At 41.6% G+C, this 18,335-nt stretch overlaps 2 protein-coding genes and 2 long non-coding RNA genes across 7 annotated transcripts in view; 3 read left to right on the top strand and 1 right to left on the bottom strand.

The window, feature by feature from the left end:
* LOC148681268 (uncharacterized) overlaps nt 1-18,335 on the top strand; it is a 482,092-nt gene that overhangs the window by 268,143 nt on the left and 195,614 nt on the right. The window lies entirely within an intron of this gene.
* Nucleotides 1-18,335, top strand: part of LOC141377041 (uncharacterized) — a 441,555-nt gene that overhangs the window by 302,422 nt on the left and 120,798 nt on the right. The gene's annotated exons all lie outside the window — the stretch shown is intronic.
* LOC100332612 (NACHT, LRR and PYD domains-containing protein 3) overlaps nt 1-18,335 on the top strand; it is a 59,862-nt gene that overhangs the window by 27,128 nt on the left and 14,399 nt on the right. For all 3 annotated transcript variants that reach the window (XR_015942536.1, XR_015942538.1, XR_015942537.1), the window contains exons 8-11: nt 729-902; nt 2,021-2,067; nt 5,147-16,300; nt 17,225-17,336. This is a non-coding gene — a long non-coding RNA (NACHT, LRR and PYD domains-containing protein 3). The remainder of the gene's footprint in view (nt 1-728; nt 903-2,020; nt 2,068-5,146; nt 16,301-17,224; nt 17,337-18,335) is intronic.
* The window catches only part of LOC148681370 (uncharacterized), a 4,723-nt gene continuing 3,977 nt past the window's right edge, over nt 17,590-18,335 (bottom strand). Inside the window, exon 6 of the long non-coding RNA XR_015942842.1 lies at nt 17,590-18,335. This exon is cut by the window's right edge and continues 78 nt beyond it. This is a non-coding gene — a long non-coding RNA (uncharacterized LOC148681370).

Genomic DNA, 18,335 nt, shown 5'->3' with positions numbered 1-18,335 from the left:
TTTCAATTTCTGAATATGTTTGGTGACTAAAATATGATTGTCATGAATAAATCTGTTTAATAAATGTGTTCTGTTTAAATGCAGCAGAATACACTGCCTATATTGACTGAGAAATGGAGGTAAGTCTTGGTTTTCAGAATGGGCTGTCCTCCATTATGCTGAGCACTGTATGTGACTTATACAGCCAAACATATAATATATGTTTGAAATGGTGTAAAACGTGTTCGCCAAACTCTCTTGTGCATTAATCCAGCATTTAATAATCATTTCTGAATGAGTCTGAGACACTGAAGTAGAGGAATGACAAACGCTTTAAACACAAGAATAAATCAGATTGAAAGATGAAAAACAATTACTGTAAATCTAAATCATATTTGAAGACCTTTAATATAGATAAGTTAGTTGTTGCAATAAGTTTAATAGTTGCAGTCTTAGTTCACTGTTTGAAAACTTTACCAGGTTCAACTACAGTAAAATAACTAAAAATATATACAATAACACGTGTAACGTGTCATGCTCTGTACACTTCTACAGATGATGTCGAGAACCTTGTTGAGTGTGTGAGTGTGTTTGCTGATGCGAGGGCTCGATCAATAAGGAGAGCTGATCAGGATGTGTGTGTTCATCACTGCTGTTGACATGAGCAGAAACAGCAGTCAGCATCTTCACAACACAAAGAGATGTGTGATTGTCCAACTGTGTGATGTGGACTATTGCTGTGTTTGTAGATTGTCTGGCTGTATGGTGACAGAGGAAGGCTGTGGTTTTCTGTCTTCAGCTCTGACTTCAAACCCCTCACACCTGAGAGAGCTGGATCTGAGCTACAATCATCCAGGAGATTCAGGAGTCAAGCTGCTCTCTGAACAACTGGAGGATCCAAACTACACACTGGACAAACTCAAGTATGTGGAGCATCACTGCCTTTTTTATTGTGAATACAGATACTTTGATACTTCACTGCTCTTCTAGTGTCCAGATATGAATCAAAGCTGTTAAATATGTCAGTGCACTGGGGCAGTTCTCACATTAAGCGTGATATTATATCTCATATTAACACTGTACAGTTTCAGCATTGTAGTTGAGCAGTGAAACTTGTTCTCTACATTTCTGCTGAAGAACTGTACAGTATCAGGTCAGAGATGTGTGTGTACTGTTCTCCAAATACGTCCTGTGTATACTTTAACAGCAAGTTAAACTCTCCCTCATTAACTTCACAGACACAGAATGTCCTTTATCACACTTTAATAAGGGCGGAGTAAAACTATAAACAGGAAGAAAATAAACAATATAATTTTACATTCACAATGTGGACATAACAAAGATGTTTCTGGCAAATATCTCACATATCTTGTAATCTGGATCTTTTCTGCTTCTAACCTAACATGAACACAAAATATCAGGCAATAAAAGTGATCAGCAGACAGTGATGCTGGTTCTGATATAGTCCAGTGACAATCACATGTTGAACAAACTCAAATAAAGCAAATGACAAAAAACTCCTAAACTAATCCTTTATAACTGAAGTATTATGAACAATAAACAGAACACAAACCCACGAAGCCTCCAAAGGGCGAGGAGGACTGCAGATTGGTCTGGATTCACTGCTCTCCAACTTAGCAATGTTTGGAGATGATGAAGAGGCATTTGACAGAAGATGAAGATCTCCATCATATTTCAAGTCATTTAACACTGAATTCTGCTTTATTATTGTGCTGCGCTTTTGTCAATTGATCATTGAATGAATCCTTCAGTCTTTATATCTGTCTGTTTCTGTGTTTCCATTCTGTTTTCTGTTTCCACATCTGATCTAAAAGCTCTGTGTGTCATTCAGAAGCTGATTTGACAGCTCCACACACACTCATGTTGTTTTACTGCAGTTATCAATGCACTGAGATCAGCCAATCACAATCCAGCATTCAGCACACACTCCACATGTCTTATTGTGTGTGTGTGTGTGTGTGTGTGTGTTATAAGCTGATGTTTGTGTACTGACTGAATGTCAATCTGTGTGTGTTTACAGTCTGGATCATGGAGGAGAGACGAGGATTACAGCAGGACCACACAAATGTATGTAGACTAGACAAACACACACACACACACACACACACACACAAAGTCTCTCTCTCACGCACACACACACACGCTTTCTCTCTTACGCACACACACACACACGCTCTCTCTCTCACACACACGCTTTCTCTCTTACGCACACACACACACACACACGCTGTCTCTCACACACACACACACACACACACACACACATGCTCTCTCCCGCTCTCAAATACACAGACACACTATTGCTCTCACAAACGCACATACACACGACCACAATCACATACACACACACACACGCACACATAATTGCTCTCACAAACACACTCATGCACTCACACAATCTTACTCACACACACACATGCTCACACTCTCCAACACACAAACTCCCTCTCTCACACTCACACACGCATACACACACACACACACACACACACACACACACACACACACACACAAACTCAAACACACACTATCGCTCTCACAAACACATATGCTCTCTCATACACTCTCTCTCTCAAACACATGCACACATAGATACACAACACACAAACACACACACACACATGCTCTTACACACACACACTATCACACACACACTCTCTATCACACACACATGCTCTTACACACACACACTCTAACACACACACATGCTCTTACACACACACACTCTCTATCACACACACATGCTCTTACACACACACACTCTCTCTTACACACACACTCAGGGGCGTAGATTTAGGGTGGATGGTGTCCCCACCAATAATTTAATTCACTTAGAAACATCGCGCTGTCAGTATAAACCTAGACATGCTGAAAGGGTTAAATCACGTTCTCTCCTCGAGTCGCATCACCCCCAAACACATATGAACATTGTGATTGGCTGTGCCTTTCCCTGCTGTCATGTGAGTGGCTGCTTTCAGATCATAGTTTCAGATACAAACAGCGCCAAAACAACTGCGCAGTTGGAATTTCCCCATGTGTGTGAGGTGTATGACAGACACACACAAGTGAGAATGGAGGTAGCAAGAAGAGGTGGACATAAAGAGCTTTTTCCAACGAAAAGTGTGAGTCACATAAACTCAAGTTCGCTACTGAATGAGTCCATGATGATAATGCCGTTATGCTAGTGTTTTCACCGCTTTTACGTTCAGTCTAACGTTAAAGCAGACTAACGTTAGTCTGTAAACATTATTCCCTGAAAACTAACTGCAGAATAAACACCTACATGTAAACGTATATGACCCTGCCAGTTCTCCTAATCTCTTAGAGTAACATCCCCAGTTTTGGTTGAAACAATTTGTCAGAAAAACTACAGCCTGTGCTCCATCTTTTAATAATACTGTGAGACATGTTTAATTTGTACGAAAAATGAACGATAGTCTTTATTAAACTCTCTCTTTATCAGTTAATAAACAATTTTTAACATAACACTTTCAGGCCTGTAGCCAGCTTATTGAAAGGGGTTATTTGTTTTCTGAAGAACTGAACCTTTTTGCAGTTATTCACCTGATTTTCTGTTTAATTGAGGTATAAATAATACATTTTAGTGACATATTAAGAACTAATTTTTGCTGGGTAATCTTGTTGGATAGTTATTACAAGTACACTTTTTGATGTATCAAAACTATTTCCTACCATTTTGTCAAATTGCTTTATTTACACATTTAAACTGTAAATTTTATTACAGTTTTATAAATAATAAAAATACTTTGAACTAGAAATTAGGACTTTAAATTCTTAGAATAAAGAAATGAAGTACAGTATAGATGCCAAAACCTCAGATGCCAAAACCTGGTTGAGCGCGCCTACTGAAGGGCGGGACGGAGGGTGTGTCACACTAATAAGGGCATGTGCACTGCACAGGTTGAGCCCTGTGTGTGCACGTGCCTGCAAGTATAAGAATAAGACTAATAACAGTCATGGGGACTGCAGAAACACAGCACACTGTTCAGATTGATGCAGACATGAGACCTCTATCTCACTCATGGCTTGTCCACTCAAGTGGGGGAAAGACAATGCACAACGTTACCCACTGCTGTCAACCTGGGCCAAGTCATATCTCTGTCTCAGAAACCTCAGTCCCAAATGAGAGGGTTTTTTTCTGTTGCAGGGGACATTGTAAATACCCAGAGATACCAGCTTTTACCAGATTATATTTATATGATAATTTTCCTTAAAACCCATCTCTAAGTGAGTGAGTGATTAAATGTTGAATATGATGAGTTTTCAACAATACTAAATTGAAACTTAATTTTTTTACATGGTTTAATAATTTTTTGTTATTAAAATTGAAGTTCCTATTTCAAAGCTTACAGATAGATGGCTAATTTGTATGTCATTGACACTTTTGGCACTTTTTTGGAGTATTTTCATAAGTTTTGTTTTTTCCTGTAAATGATTCAATAAATACCGTACCGTGACATTCATACCGAGGTATTACCGTACTGTGAAATTCTGATACCGTTACATCCCTACTCATGCGTGCACACACACATACTCCCTCACACAGACACACACAAATACACATACACTCTCTCTTACATACACACACCACACACTCTCCCTCACTTAAACAAACACACACACACACTATTGCTCTCACAAACACACGCACACACACACACGCTCTCTCCCTCTTTTAAACACACACACACACACACACACTCACTCTCAAACACACACATACTCAACACGCAATCACATACACACACATCACACATAATTGCTCTTACAAACACTCATGCACTCACACAATCTCACTCACATGCACACTCTTACACACACACACACACACACTCAAACACATATGGTCTCTCACACTCTCTCAAACACACACACACATACATACACAACAAACACATACACACATGCTCTTACACACACACACACACTCTCTCACTTACACACTATCGCTTTTACAAACACACATATACACAACACACACACATACTCATGCACACACAATCTCACACTCACATGCTGCCTCTCTCACACACAATATTACTCTCTCTCACACACACACACACACACACACACATGCACGCGCACACACAGCTGTGGTTGTAAATGTGTGTGTTCTTGTGTTCAGATGTCTGTTTCCTCACTCTGGATCCAAACACAGCACACACTGAACTCATTCTGTCTGAGGAGAACAGAGAGGTGAAGCGTGTGGAGGAGAAACAGCCGTATCCTGATCATCCAGACAGATTTGATTATTACACTCAAGTGTTGTGCAGAGAGAGTGTGTGTGGACGCTGTTACTGGGAGATTGACTGGAGTGGAAATCATGGTGTGCGTATATCAGTGTCATATAAGAGCATCAGGAGGAAGGGAGGAGGTGATGAGTGTGGATTTGGAGGTAATGCTCAGTCCTGGAGTTTGCGCTGCTCTTCCTCCAGTTTCATATTCATACACAATAACACACGCACTGGTCTCCCAGTGAAGGCGCTCAGCAGGAGAATAGGAGTGTTTGTGGATCACAGTGCAGGAACTCTGATCTTCTACAACATCTATAGAGACACAATGAGCCTCATCCACTCAGTCCAGACCACATTCACTGAGCCGCTCTGCCCTGGGTTTGGGTTTGATTATTCTGGATCATCAGTGAAACTGAGCTGAAGACTGACGAGAGATTTACCCAGAATCCTCTGCAGGAGCAGTCAGCAGCAGCAGTGTGTGTGTGTGTGTGTGTGTGAGAGAGAGTGAGAGAGACAGACAGTGTGTGTGTGTGTGTGTGTGTGTGTGTGTGTGTGTGTGTGAGTGTATGTGCGTGTGTCCGTGTGTATGTGCTTGTATGTGCATGTGTGTATGTGCATGTGTGCGTGAGAGAGAGAGAGACAAAGTGTGTGTGTCTGTGTGTATATGCTTGTGTGTGAATGTGTGTGTGTGAGAGTGTGAGAGAGTGTGTAGCTGTGTGTATGTGAGAGAGAGAGAGAGTGTGTGTGTGTGTGTGAAAGTGTGTAGCTGTGTGTGTGTTTGTGTGTGAGAGCGAGTGTGTGTGTTTGTGTCTGTTTGTGTATGTTTGTGCATGTGAGAGTGTTGTGTGTGTGTGTGTGCATGTGAGAGTGTTGTGTGTGTGTGTGAGTGTGTGTGAGAGAGAATGTGTGTGTGTGTGTGTGTGTGTGCGTGCGTGCGTGTTGTGTGAGTGTGTGTGTGTGTGAGAGAGTGAGTGTGTGCGTATGTGTGTGTCCGTGTGTGTGCATGTCTGTGTGAGAGTGTCTTGTGTTTGTGTGTGCGACAGAGAGTGTATGTGTGTGTGAGATTGTGTGTGCACAAGTGTCTGTGTTGTGTGCGTCTCACTTTCTTTTGTTTTTGTGTGTGTGTGTGTGTGTGTGAGAGAAAGAGAGAGAATTGCTTTAAATCTCTAAATTTCTTGAGCGTGTTCATCATCTGTTCTGGTTCTTCTTGTGGTAAGTAGAGCAAGTTTTGCTTGAGCAGCTGAACAGTGAATGAGCCGCCATTTCAGTCTGTATCTCTGACTATCGCCAGCTCCAGAAGAAACTGACATTGAGTCCAATTCTGTCCACATTTCAGGAAAACTCTGCTCCACATATCAAACTATTGTGTTCAGCGTCTACACTCCAGATAGCCGTGATGATCCACAGTCTCTCCATGTGCACAGAAGAGACACTCGTCATGGACACTAGAGTGAACAACACATATGACGCGTTCACTGCCACAATCCCCTGCAGAATCCTCCATTGTAAATCCCCAACACGTTTGGTCAATGGTGCTTTACACAAAACCCTCCACAGCGCTCTCCCCCTACAGCATCATCACATATCCATTCCTTCTGTTCATCCGCCTTCGTCTTCTCTCTGATCCCGAATAATCATTAGGGTATCAGACGTGTGTTTGGACATGATGTGCTCTCTTCAACAAGCAGCTGTTGTCTTGATTCTGCAGGCTGTTTGCTCTGGCAGTCGCTCAGATATGTGTGCGCTGGCCTATAATAAACAGCAGAGTTCTTCTGCAGTCGGGTGATGTGCTCCATCAGGCACAGTCGTCTCAATAGTATCCTGTAGTGTGCTGTGCCCGATGTGTTCAGATCTTGTAGTGTGCGCACGTTTAAGAGTTGAGAGAATATAAGGCTCATTCCTGGCGTTGGCTAATAGTTCAGCTTGAGCAAACTCAAGTTTAAAAGTGTGTTGATGATATTATTAAATAGCCTACATAATGAGGCACAATTGAAGTGTTCACAACATCATCTTTTCCCCCCTCAGCCATTAAAGCTTTATATTATTTTCTCTTTTATTCTTATTTGGACAGCCGTTATTCTCAACCCCGTAACGAACTAAACTGAGTTTCAAGAGTTCACACTTAGCTGATGATTAATTATAAAGCTTGTTTGGCATGCTGTCCCGGGAGAGAGCCCTGAGCTCATGAGATCCTCGAGCCCAGGGCTCCCTCCCGTTGCAAAGCGGGAGGGGAGTTTGAGCTCAGGTAGATCTCGAGAACTCCCCTGCTGTAGCAAGTGAATGCTCTTGAAATTAGTTACTAACTAGAAGCGTGTCTATGTTGACAATTTGGATTGTTCAATTGACTTAATTGCATGTTTTTAGGCGGTGGGAGGAAACCGGGGAACCCGGGGGAAACCCACGTGAGCACGGGGAGAAGTGCAAACTCCACACAGAAATGTCTGCTAGTTTTGGTAAAGCCAGGAACCAGAGACATTCTTGCTGTGAGGCGACAGTGCTAGGCACTGGGCCACCGTGTCACCCGTCTAAGAAGGAGGAGTAGGGGAGGAAGGGGGGACTCTTCGAAACGAAGATAGCAATGGAATAAACCCCAGGGTATTTATAGTAGTTTAGGAGTCATCTGATTGGATCGTAGTGAATTGGATAATGCGGGTCAGCTGCTAGCAATCATAAGCACGTGATCCTCTCGAAATTTGTTTATACATAAACTTCACTTCAAGAGTTCACACTTAGCTGATGATTAATTATAAAGCTTGTTTGGCATGCTGTCCCGGGAGAGAGCCCTGAGCTCATGAGATCCTCGAGCCCAGGGCTCCCTCCCGTTGCAAAGCGGGAGGGGAGTTTGAGCTCAGGTAGATCTCGAGAACTCCCCAAAATGCCTTTGAATAGCTCGGGACAGCAGCCGCGTATTGAAGAGCCCCCCAAAAAGCAGGTGTAACAAGCCATATCCGGCTGCTGGATATAGTGTTTATAGCTTAGGAAGAGAAGCTTCTACGGGAGCAGAGCAAAGTAGACTGCTAGAGCCTAGGCGGGGTGAGGGCAGGGCTGGATTGACTCCGCGGGAGTCAAGGCTCAAATATATACACCCCTGCGGGGGTGGGAGCTGGGGTTAGTTTGCTCAAGCAAGAGTCGGGAAGATTTAAACTCCGGCAGGAGTTGAAGCTCGTTTTAGTCGCCCCTGCGGGAGCTAGAGCTGAGAATTGAGGGCCTAAGCGAAAGGAAGAACATAGCGAAAGAGTGACGCTGAAAGAAAGACAGTTAGCGGAGAACTCAACGCTGGAAAAGAAATTGAGGAAATAGGAGGGTAAGGAGATAAGGGGGAAGATCAGAGAAGGGTAAAAGTAGCGGAAGCACTCACGCTGTAAGAAAGAAAGAAGGGGCAAATAATTGCCAGGCGGAGAATCTCGACGCCAGAAAGAAGGAGAATATAGGAGTATATATGCATATATAAATAAATATGAATGTATATGGTTATTACATGGTAAGGGCCGGGCATGGGCGGTGATTGACTCTTGCGAGAGTCGAAGCTCGGAGCGACCCCTGCGGGCATTTCTCCTGCTGAAGTCTGGGAAAAGGGGGGGGGGGCGGTGGAGACTGCAGCAGGAGGTGGCCGGGGCGGGACTCTTGCGAGAGTCGAAGCTCGTTTTAGTCACTCCTGCAGGAGTTAGAGCTGAGGATTGATGGCCTATGAGAAAGGAAGAAAAGAGAGGGCGGAGGAACTCGACGCCAAAGGAAGAAAAGGAGAGAGGGAATAACCTGCGTGCGTGAGCATGCACGTGCGTCTATTCCTGTTTCGGCATGTGCATGCACACGCATCGGAACAGGTATACATCGGATGTATGCGTATAACATGCGCGTACATACCATTTCTAATGGCCTGGGTGGGGGGGGCGGCGCAAATGGTGACTCTTGCGAGAGTCGAAGCTCAGCGCGACCCCTGCGGGGGTCAGAGCTATGGGGCGGGGGCAGTAAGAGTCTGGAAGAGGGAGGGGGTAGTGCAGGCTCTTACTGGAGGTGGTAGTGAAGGGGTGGCTGGGGATGGGCCGGGGATGGGCTAGGGATTGGACCCCTGCGGGGGTCAGAGCATGGTGAGGGAAGGAGCATAGTAGGTTTGAAAGGAAAGTTAAGAGCATACATGCAACCTGCACAACATGTAATGCCCCTAGGCTCACATACTCATTTGCTTGCACGTACATATGCATACTTAGACGTACGCCCGCACCTATATACATATCCGCGCGCAAACAAGCATGTATACGTGTGCAAACGCACACTGTATTTGTGCGAGCAATCACACACATTCCCATGCGCACCCATACACAAACACACACACACGCGTACTCCAGCCTACTTAGGGTCGAGCTCGTACCCCTAGTTGGAGTTTGGAATTTAGCTGATTAGGGCTAGCTGGGCTGTCTTGAGGTGGGATCGGCTGAGGCGAATGTAAGCTTTGAACGCATCTGAAGACCAGCGGCCTAGGGTCTGGATTTGGTGCGAGGATAGACCTTTGTGAGCTGCTGTGGTGGCTGCGCCAATTCTAAATGAGTGGCTGGAATATAATTCGGGGGAAACGCCCGAAAGGCGAAGGACTTCTTTCATATGTTTTTGAAACCAAAAACGGGTTACTGGACGGTTAGCGTCATCAGTAAAAAATGGGGCATGTGGGTCGGACTCCTTTGCTCTCCTTAAATGGAGAAAAGCTAGGAGAGTTTGGAATGGCTGTGTGGGGAAAAAAATGTTAAAAATGTAAATAAAATGCCCTTTGCTTGTCTGATCTGTTTTGTTTTGCTTAATGAAAAGGCGAGTGTTTCAGCATTCAGCAGTGTTAGATCAGATATAGTGGGGTGTATTGCGGGATTGAAATTGGATGAGATAGCCATTTCTGAACACCTCAGGAAGCCAAATAAGCCAGGGTAAACATGGCGTCTAGTGTACAGGCTGTGTGGAGTGAGAGGTATCCTTTGCGCAGTGTGCGTATGCACTTTGCTAAAATATTGAGTGTAATGGGTAGTCTAGTGTCAGGAAGGGGGGAGGGGTGTGATTTCTGGATACCTTTAATGAGGAGGGAAGTTTGAGCGTTAGAAATGGCTTCTGAGGTGGCCCCGTAAATCAATTTATGAAAAATTGGACCCCACTAAGGTAGCTTTTAATGGAGCTTGCCTGGATATTTTTGGCTGTATGGAGGTGGGAAATAAATGAGGTGATGGTAAGCAATGAAAAATCTGGGAACTGTATTTGATACAGGGTATGGAAATATTTATAAGATTTCCATGCTGTGAGATACGACTCAAGGGTCCTTGGTGCGACAGCGTGAAGGATCAGAGATATGGAAGTTTTATGGCAATATAATTTGTGAATAGAGTGGAACAGGTGTTGGATGCTGGTCTGCTTCCGGTACCAAGAGCCGAAATTTCTGGAAAAGAAAGCGAGAGAAAGAATCAGCAATTTGATTTTTGCAAACTGGAACATGTCTAGCAGTCATAATGAATTGCTTTTTGGCTGCCGTCCAAAGAGGCATCTTAGTAAGGGCATAATTGGAAGTGCGTGTGAGCGTCCTTTATTAATGCAATAAACGGTGGCTTCGTTGTCGCAATGAACGAGAATGCTAGAGGCGGACCATTCATCTCCCCATAAAAGCGCTGCTGCGACTATGGGGTAGAGTTCGAAAGCGCAGATGATTGCTGATTTCTGGGTAGACTGAACATCTGCGGGGGCCACGTTGAAGCAAACCAGTGACCTTGGTAAAAGCTGCCGAACCCGACTGAGGGGGCAGTGTCAGTAAATAAATTAATATCCACCGGGGAAGAAATTAGGTTGCTATAGAAAAAGGAACAGCCGTTCCATTGCTTAAGGAAGGAGATCCATAAGCTGAGTTCATTGCGACTGGGTTTAGAAAGATATATGGTATCTTCTAAACCGGGGACAGAGGAGGAGAGCTGAAGGAGGTGAGTAATAAACGGGCGGCCTTGGGGAATTATGCGCATCGCGAAATTGAAATGTCCGAGAATAGATAGCAGTTCGCGTTTGGTGCATGATTGTTTCTCGAGGAAAATTTGAGATAAAGAGATTATACGGTCGATCTTTTCTTTGGTAAGGGAAGCTTGAAATTTATTCGAATCTAAGTTGATGCCCAGAAATTCTATGGAAGTGCTGGGACCGGCTGTTTCTCCTCTGCGAGGGGGATGCCTAGATTTTCGAAAACCTTTTGGGTGTTCGATAGGTGTTAAGCTGGAGGTGAAGAAGGTGGGGAAATGAGGAGAAAATCATCGAGGAGATGGATTATGCGGGATTTCGTAGTTATTAGATAAAATCCATCATAATGCTTCTTAAACATATCGAAAATTTTAGGACTACTTTTGCAGCCGAAGTTTATCGGACTGCAAAGTAAAATTGTGAGCGCCAATGAATGCCAAAAAAGTGCCAGAAGTCTGGGTGAATTGGCATGATTTTAAAGGTGGATGAAATGTTGATTTTTGCAAGCCAAGCATTGTGACCGGCTAAACTGATGAGCGAAATTGCTTGGTCTATATCATGATAATTCAACGAGTATTCGTCTGATGGAATGGTGCTGTTAATGCTAGGAATATAGAATTGTGAGAAACGGAGACCAATAATCAAGGGTTTTTGCTAGAGAATTCTCAAGTCGCAATGTCAATAGCACTAATACAAGAACTCTGAACAGTGGGGCAAGAATGGTACTATCATGAATTTATTATTCACTGTTGCAGGTTCGGTAGTCGCAGATTGTAGATTGGAGCAGAATAAGGTTAAGGAAGGGAGAGCTGAAACGCCCGGGTTAGATCCTTGGGTTAGACCTGAAATCAGAAATCAGAAGTTAGTATCAGGGTGACAACGCAATTCAAAGCAATTTGAGAAATATGGCATCGAGGATGTGAGCTATGTGAGTGGAAATGCATCCTTTATGTAGAGTGTGATTGTATTTGAAGAGCATATAAAATGTAATGGGTTGTATGAGGGTCAGGTTCTGCAGCCAAATGTCATGGTCTTTTTATTTATGCATGGTCTGATAGCTTGATGTCGCTATGTGCAAGGATGGTAGAGGTGAGCATTCATCTCCCCTCAGAATGGCAAATGGATGGAGAGCTGAGGATAAGGGGTATGGTTTGTCTGGTGGTCCTGGAATTGTTTATTGAAGATCTGTTGTCAGAAATGTCCTCCTATTCATAGCAGCCAATCAGGAAGTTTGTTTTGTTGCTGTTTCACATCCAACTGACTTGCCATTATAAGCTTACATAAGACACTAGTGTATGAATAAATGAGTCACTGGTCTAGTGTAATTGGACCTCAGTGCTCTGTGTATAATTTATTTATTTATTTAATTTTTTTTTTTTTCTAACATTTTTTCTAACATTGCTAACATCAAACTCTGAACTCTATAAGACTTCAAGGGCGATGTCACCACTTAGTAAAACTGTGAATGGAATGTTAGTAATTGGCTTTACTTTAATCCATGGACAACATTTGTTGGTATCTTAACTTGATTCACAAGCGTGTCTGGCCAAAATTCGCTCATAAGACTTGCAACAGAGTCAAGAGAGAGGGCGTGACCTTCTCCAGAGAGCTTATTGGATGGTGACGCTTTTCCTTACAGCTATTGGCTTAAAGGAGAGCCAGTCAAGCGTGCCAAAGGTGAAAAAGCCCGGCGGCCATTTTGTTGATCAAGTTCACCATTGTTTATGACTTGAGCTGTTGCTCTGCTGAACATTCCAGCAAATAAGCTGTTAAATGTTATGGATCAGTGGACGGGCAAGAGGCAAGTATCTTTAGTTAAAATCATTGTTTATCTTGTTATTCAAAAGATTTATAAATGTTTTAGTCTAAATGTTTGGTAAAGTTATATTGCAAAGCTTCCCTTCATGTGCATAGCATGTGCACTGCTAGGAAAAAGGTAATGGTTCAGTTTCATTGCAATGGCTTTGGAGTTTTGGCTGTCATTTGCTGGAGAATATGGTTGAAGACACAGCAGATGCGTTCAAGTGGAAGGTTTGATGTTTTTTTGAAGTTGTTGATGCAATTGTTGGAGTTGTTTTGAAGTAGTAATAGTAGTAGTTGTTGTTGTTGCTGCATTTGTTGTTGCTGCAGTTGTTGCTGCTGCTGTAGATTGTAGCTTGTAAATTATAGCTAGTAGCTTGTAGATTATAGCTGGTAATTTGTAGATGGTAGCTGGTAGGTGATAGCTGGTAGATGGTAGCTGGTAGCTGCTTTGGTTGTCCATGCTGGTTCAGAGTAGGTTCTTCAACGGAGCTAGCTACGGTGAAGCTGCCTCTTCGAAACGAAGATAGCAATCGAATAAACCCCAGGGTATTTATAGTAGTTTAGGAGTCATCTGATTGGATCGTAGTGAATTGGATAATGCGGGTCAGCTGCTAGCAATCATAAGCACGTGATCCTCTCGAAATTTGTTTATACATAAACTTCACTTAATAATAGCATTTCACAAAGCTTTTGCTGTAAAACCAACATTTCATTAAGAAATCAATCATACTCCATCTTAGTTTTACATTACAGGGTTGAATTGTTAAGCTTGACCGTACCCTTCCTAACCATAATAAACCTTAAAAAATGTAAATAAATGACAATATATCTCGCCTTCTTTTCCACCGTGCTGTTAAAGAGAGCTGAATGATGTCACTTACTGTCTGTGATGTAATAATACATATAAATTGCTATAAGTGGAACAATGCTAGCGTAATAGGGTTGAGTTTATATTGAAGGACGTAACTTTGTAGCCTGTTTTTTTTTTATGAAAAAATATACATTTTTATTTTATTTGTATTTATCACAAGAAAAGAACTTGAATAAATAGTTGTAATGCTGAAAAAAATGTAGACACTGTGTGTATTTTATTAATTTGTTTCTACATGCAATTTCAGAGACGTGCCTCAGGGACATGATAGATAGCTTTGGTTTGTGACAGAAATGTTGAAAGTTCTCCCAGTTCTTCTTTCCCATCACACATTTATGCATGTGTAAATAATGCTCCACAGCTCCACAATCATTCGTCTGACTGTTAAATCATATGTAAATCACCTATAGCCTCATTCACTTACTGCTTCAGGGACATGATAGATAGCTTTGGTTTGTGACAGAAATGTTGAAAGTTCTCCCAGTTCTTCTTTCCCATCACACATTTATGCATGTGTAAATAATGCTCCACAGCTCCACAATCATTCGTCTGACTGTTAAATCATATGTAAATCACCTATAGCCTCATTCACTTACTGCTTCAAGAAATCCAAGGGGCGAGGGCTGGGACAAATGCAGTGTTTGGTCTACATCCACTAACATGGCCAGCGAGCCTCACTGATCAGGGCTACATCACTGTGTAAATGTTTTCTGCGTTGGGTTGAATTTATTTGAACCCTTTCAGAAACACATGGAGTCAGATGTGCTTCAGGCATTAGTGATGAGCCAGTCTAGTTTAAACACAATGACTCTGTGGTAGAAGACTGAGTAACTGTCTTGCTTCTGTCCTCACAGATAAAACTGAACAGAACGCCACAAACTTATAGCAGGACTTCCAGGACTGAGAGAAATAAGCAACTATTAATTGAAGTGAAAGCACAAGCGGCCGGCACTTCTGTTCACATACAGTACATGAAGGGCTCTGTCAGTGAGAGCAATAGTCTTGACCCCCCAGTTCTGTGTTCTGCTCAGTTACCTTCAGCACTTCTGTGACTTTTCTAGACGACTCAGCATCATTCTACACTTTATGTACAAGCAAGCTTCCTCTTTTTAGATTTTATTAGTTTTTATTTAAGGTCTTGGTGCTTTCTATTCATACACTATGTTGTTCAGATGCAGTTTAATGTGCATGTCGATTGAACTACTTTAGCATGAACCCCATCAAAATAAGCGGAGTCAGCAGTGTGCTCTTCCTTCTGAAACATTACTCCATCCTCTTTAAGTTTAATGTATTTATAATTTATTTATTTCATGAAAATGTTATTTATGAAAGTGTATTTATCTTTTCTGTTAGATTAATACGATGAGCTGTAAACACTGACAGTTCTGAGCTTTATAAATGGCATCCAACTGCAACCAACAGTTCTGGTTCAGGGTTTAGTGGCGGCTTTCTGAAGTGGAGCGAGGAAAATGTCCAGAACACATCAGCTGACACCCAATCTCAATTCAGTTTGGAAATTCAAGAAATGTACAGTCGTCTCAGAGATTTAATGAAGCCGGAATATATTTTATTATTCATTCATTCATTTTCTTTTCGGCTTAGTCCCTTTATTAATCTGGGGTCGCCACAGCGGAATGAATCGCCAACTTATCCAGCACATGTTTTACACAGCGGATGCATTTCCAGCCGCAACCCAGTACTAGGAAACACCCATACACAGACACATTCACACATAAACCTTCAGGGTAAATTATGTAAAGCTGAAGTCAAAACTATAATAGAGATACAGACAGAGAGTATAAGGCAGGAATACTGGGATATAAATGACTCTGGAAGACATTGTATAAAATCCAATGGTGAATCTGTGAAGGAAGAGAAATGGGGAATAATTGGAGGGAGGAAATGGTCTTAACCACTTTAGAATAGCACATACAGGACTAAACAAGACACTGATTTTATAGGAAAGCACATACATGATTTACTTAGATTGTAACCAACATGAAGCAATTGCAGCATGTAATAACAAAATGTCAAGATTATCAATACAAATAAAATATTAAGAGAAGTATTTATTAGACATAATATTACATTTACTCTAGAAAATAAACTAGAGTCAACTACAATAATTCATGTCTGAAAGAAACTGGTCTGTTAGAAAGAATTTACAATTTTAACTGGATTTTTTTAAATTTAATCAGCATTTTATTTCTCTTGAATTTATGGTGTGATTTTCCCCGCGTCTCTCTCCATGTCAGACTGCAGTTCAGTCCAGCAGGTGGCGGTAAAGCACATTTAAGTTTGACAGCCGCCAAAATACTAAAGAAGAAGTTGACAAACCGAAAGCGCCAAAGAGCTCACATCGTGTTCCTGCTGCACAAGAGCGTCTGTACTTCTGCATGTGAGTTTAACACTTCTACATTACGCTGATTTGTGGAGATGATGAAGGGTTTATATGTGTATAAGTATAAGCGTGATTTATAGCACTGTCTGCTCCTGAAGCTCAAAGCCTTAAACACCGATTAAACACGGTCAAAACACGGTCATTTTAACAATATAATGGGTTATTTTTATCCCTTGAAAGTGTTTGTGCTCTTCTATATCAGGTTGACTTGAAAATTTCACATCATTCAGCACAAAATAAACTTTAAACAGTCACGAAATCGAAAGTGAAAGCAGAGCTTCCGTTAACCGGAAGAATGCGATAGAAGTAAAGTTGGTTTTATATTCACACATTCAGACTTTCCCCTTAATAATATAATTTCATAAAAGTGTTATTTGCAAACTCTAAACAGTGAAATCATATTAGCAGCCAATGACTATCAAAGTACAACATTGTTCACAGTCAAATAAACAGTGTTAATGTTGTTTTCAAGCCACACTTGCATGCTAATTCCAATCGAATATTCAAAGTAACATGGTAAACAATATAGAGACTTCTAAATGAACGATTGTGCGAATATAAAACCAACTTTACCTCTATTTAACTAGTAACGTTTTAGCACTAACAGACTACTAACCGAGAAAATTAATAAATGAAATAATAAATAAATAAATAAAAAGTTCAAATGATCAAATCTTAAATATCTGAGGTGTCAGATCAGGGGTTAAACCCACTGCAGTAATGGTAATGAGAATATATGTAGTAGAATATACTGCAGTGAAATGACTTAAAGTTAGTTTGTCCTATCGGGTCTGTTTCAGTAAGGTGTTGTTTGTGGTGTCTCTCATCATTTGGTCTGTTTGAGTGCGCTGTTGTTAGTGAAGTGAGCATTGATTGCTATAAAGTGTGCTGTTCTTCATCTCAGTATATTGTCATCTCCAGGTGATGGTCAGCGGCTGATTGTTTCCTGAAAGCTCTGCTAATGTCTGCATTGGTGTTTTAGCTGCAGTATGGCAGAGGAGCGAGTAAAGGACTCTCTCTCAGAGAAACACAGGTATTGACTCTGTTTTTACACCATTATTTCAACACTTTCTCTGAAGAACAAAGACCAACAACAATGCACTTATTTGTGTTGCTATTGCCTGATCAAATGATGGACAAAGCTTCAGTTTACAGCTTCAGCAAATGTTTAGATCATTCTAGACTACAGACAGCTCGATCTGGGGTCATATTTAACAGAGCTCAATATGTGTCATGTTTACCCATGATTCCTGTGTGGCAGACCTGATCAGACAGAACTTCAGCCAACAATTAGTTTGTGCTGAATTAAACTACACAAACTCATAACACTCTTCCCAGATAGCAAAATACACTCGGGCCAGTTCCGGCTAGATTATCGCCTGCCGGAGACTTACCCCTCGGCCCAACTCCGGCTGCCGGACTCGGGCCGGATGCCTGTGGACTCAACAAGCGGAATCGAATCAAGCGGGCCAGATGCGGCGGCCGTAAGCGAGCCGACGCTGCGCATCCGCGCCGGAATCGGCGCAAGGGTAATGTGCGCTGCGGCCCGGAGCTGGCGCGACTCCGTATTTATACACCTTATAAAACCTTTTGGTATTACATTGGTACTTGATATATGGTATTACAACCATTTGAATTTATATAACAGCAAACACAGGCTATAATGTAAACACAAAGTGTAAGCACTGCGTTTAACCTTTGAATAAAGTGCAAACTGCATACATATTCTGTAACGAAAATAATCAGACAAATGACAAAATAAATAAATGTTAAACGTTTATTGATTGCAAGAAAAAAAATAGTACTAAAATTTTATAAATAATTTTGTAGTGCACAAAAATATCAATATAAAAACAACAATAAAACAACACAATAAAGACACAGAAAGATTTAAACAAAAAATCTAAAACTTACACACAAGTTTTTAAAACAACCCTGTTTTCCCAATAGACTTGAATTAAAAATTTGTACAAACAGCTAAATTTTATATAAACCTAAATATAGAAACTAATTTAAGATATAGCAAGAAACA

The sequence above is a fragment of the Danio rerio genome, chromosome 4 (assembly GCF_052040795.2).
Source record: "Danio rerio strain M-AB ecotype USA chromosome 4, GRCz13ab, whole genome shotgun sequence".
Lineage (NCBI taxonomy): Eukaryota > Metazoa > Chordata > Actinopteri > Cypriniformes > Danionidae > Danio > Danio rerio.
Note: the sequence above shows the minus strand (reverse complement) of the source record. Positions and strands in the feature narration are given on the sequence as shown.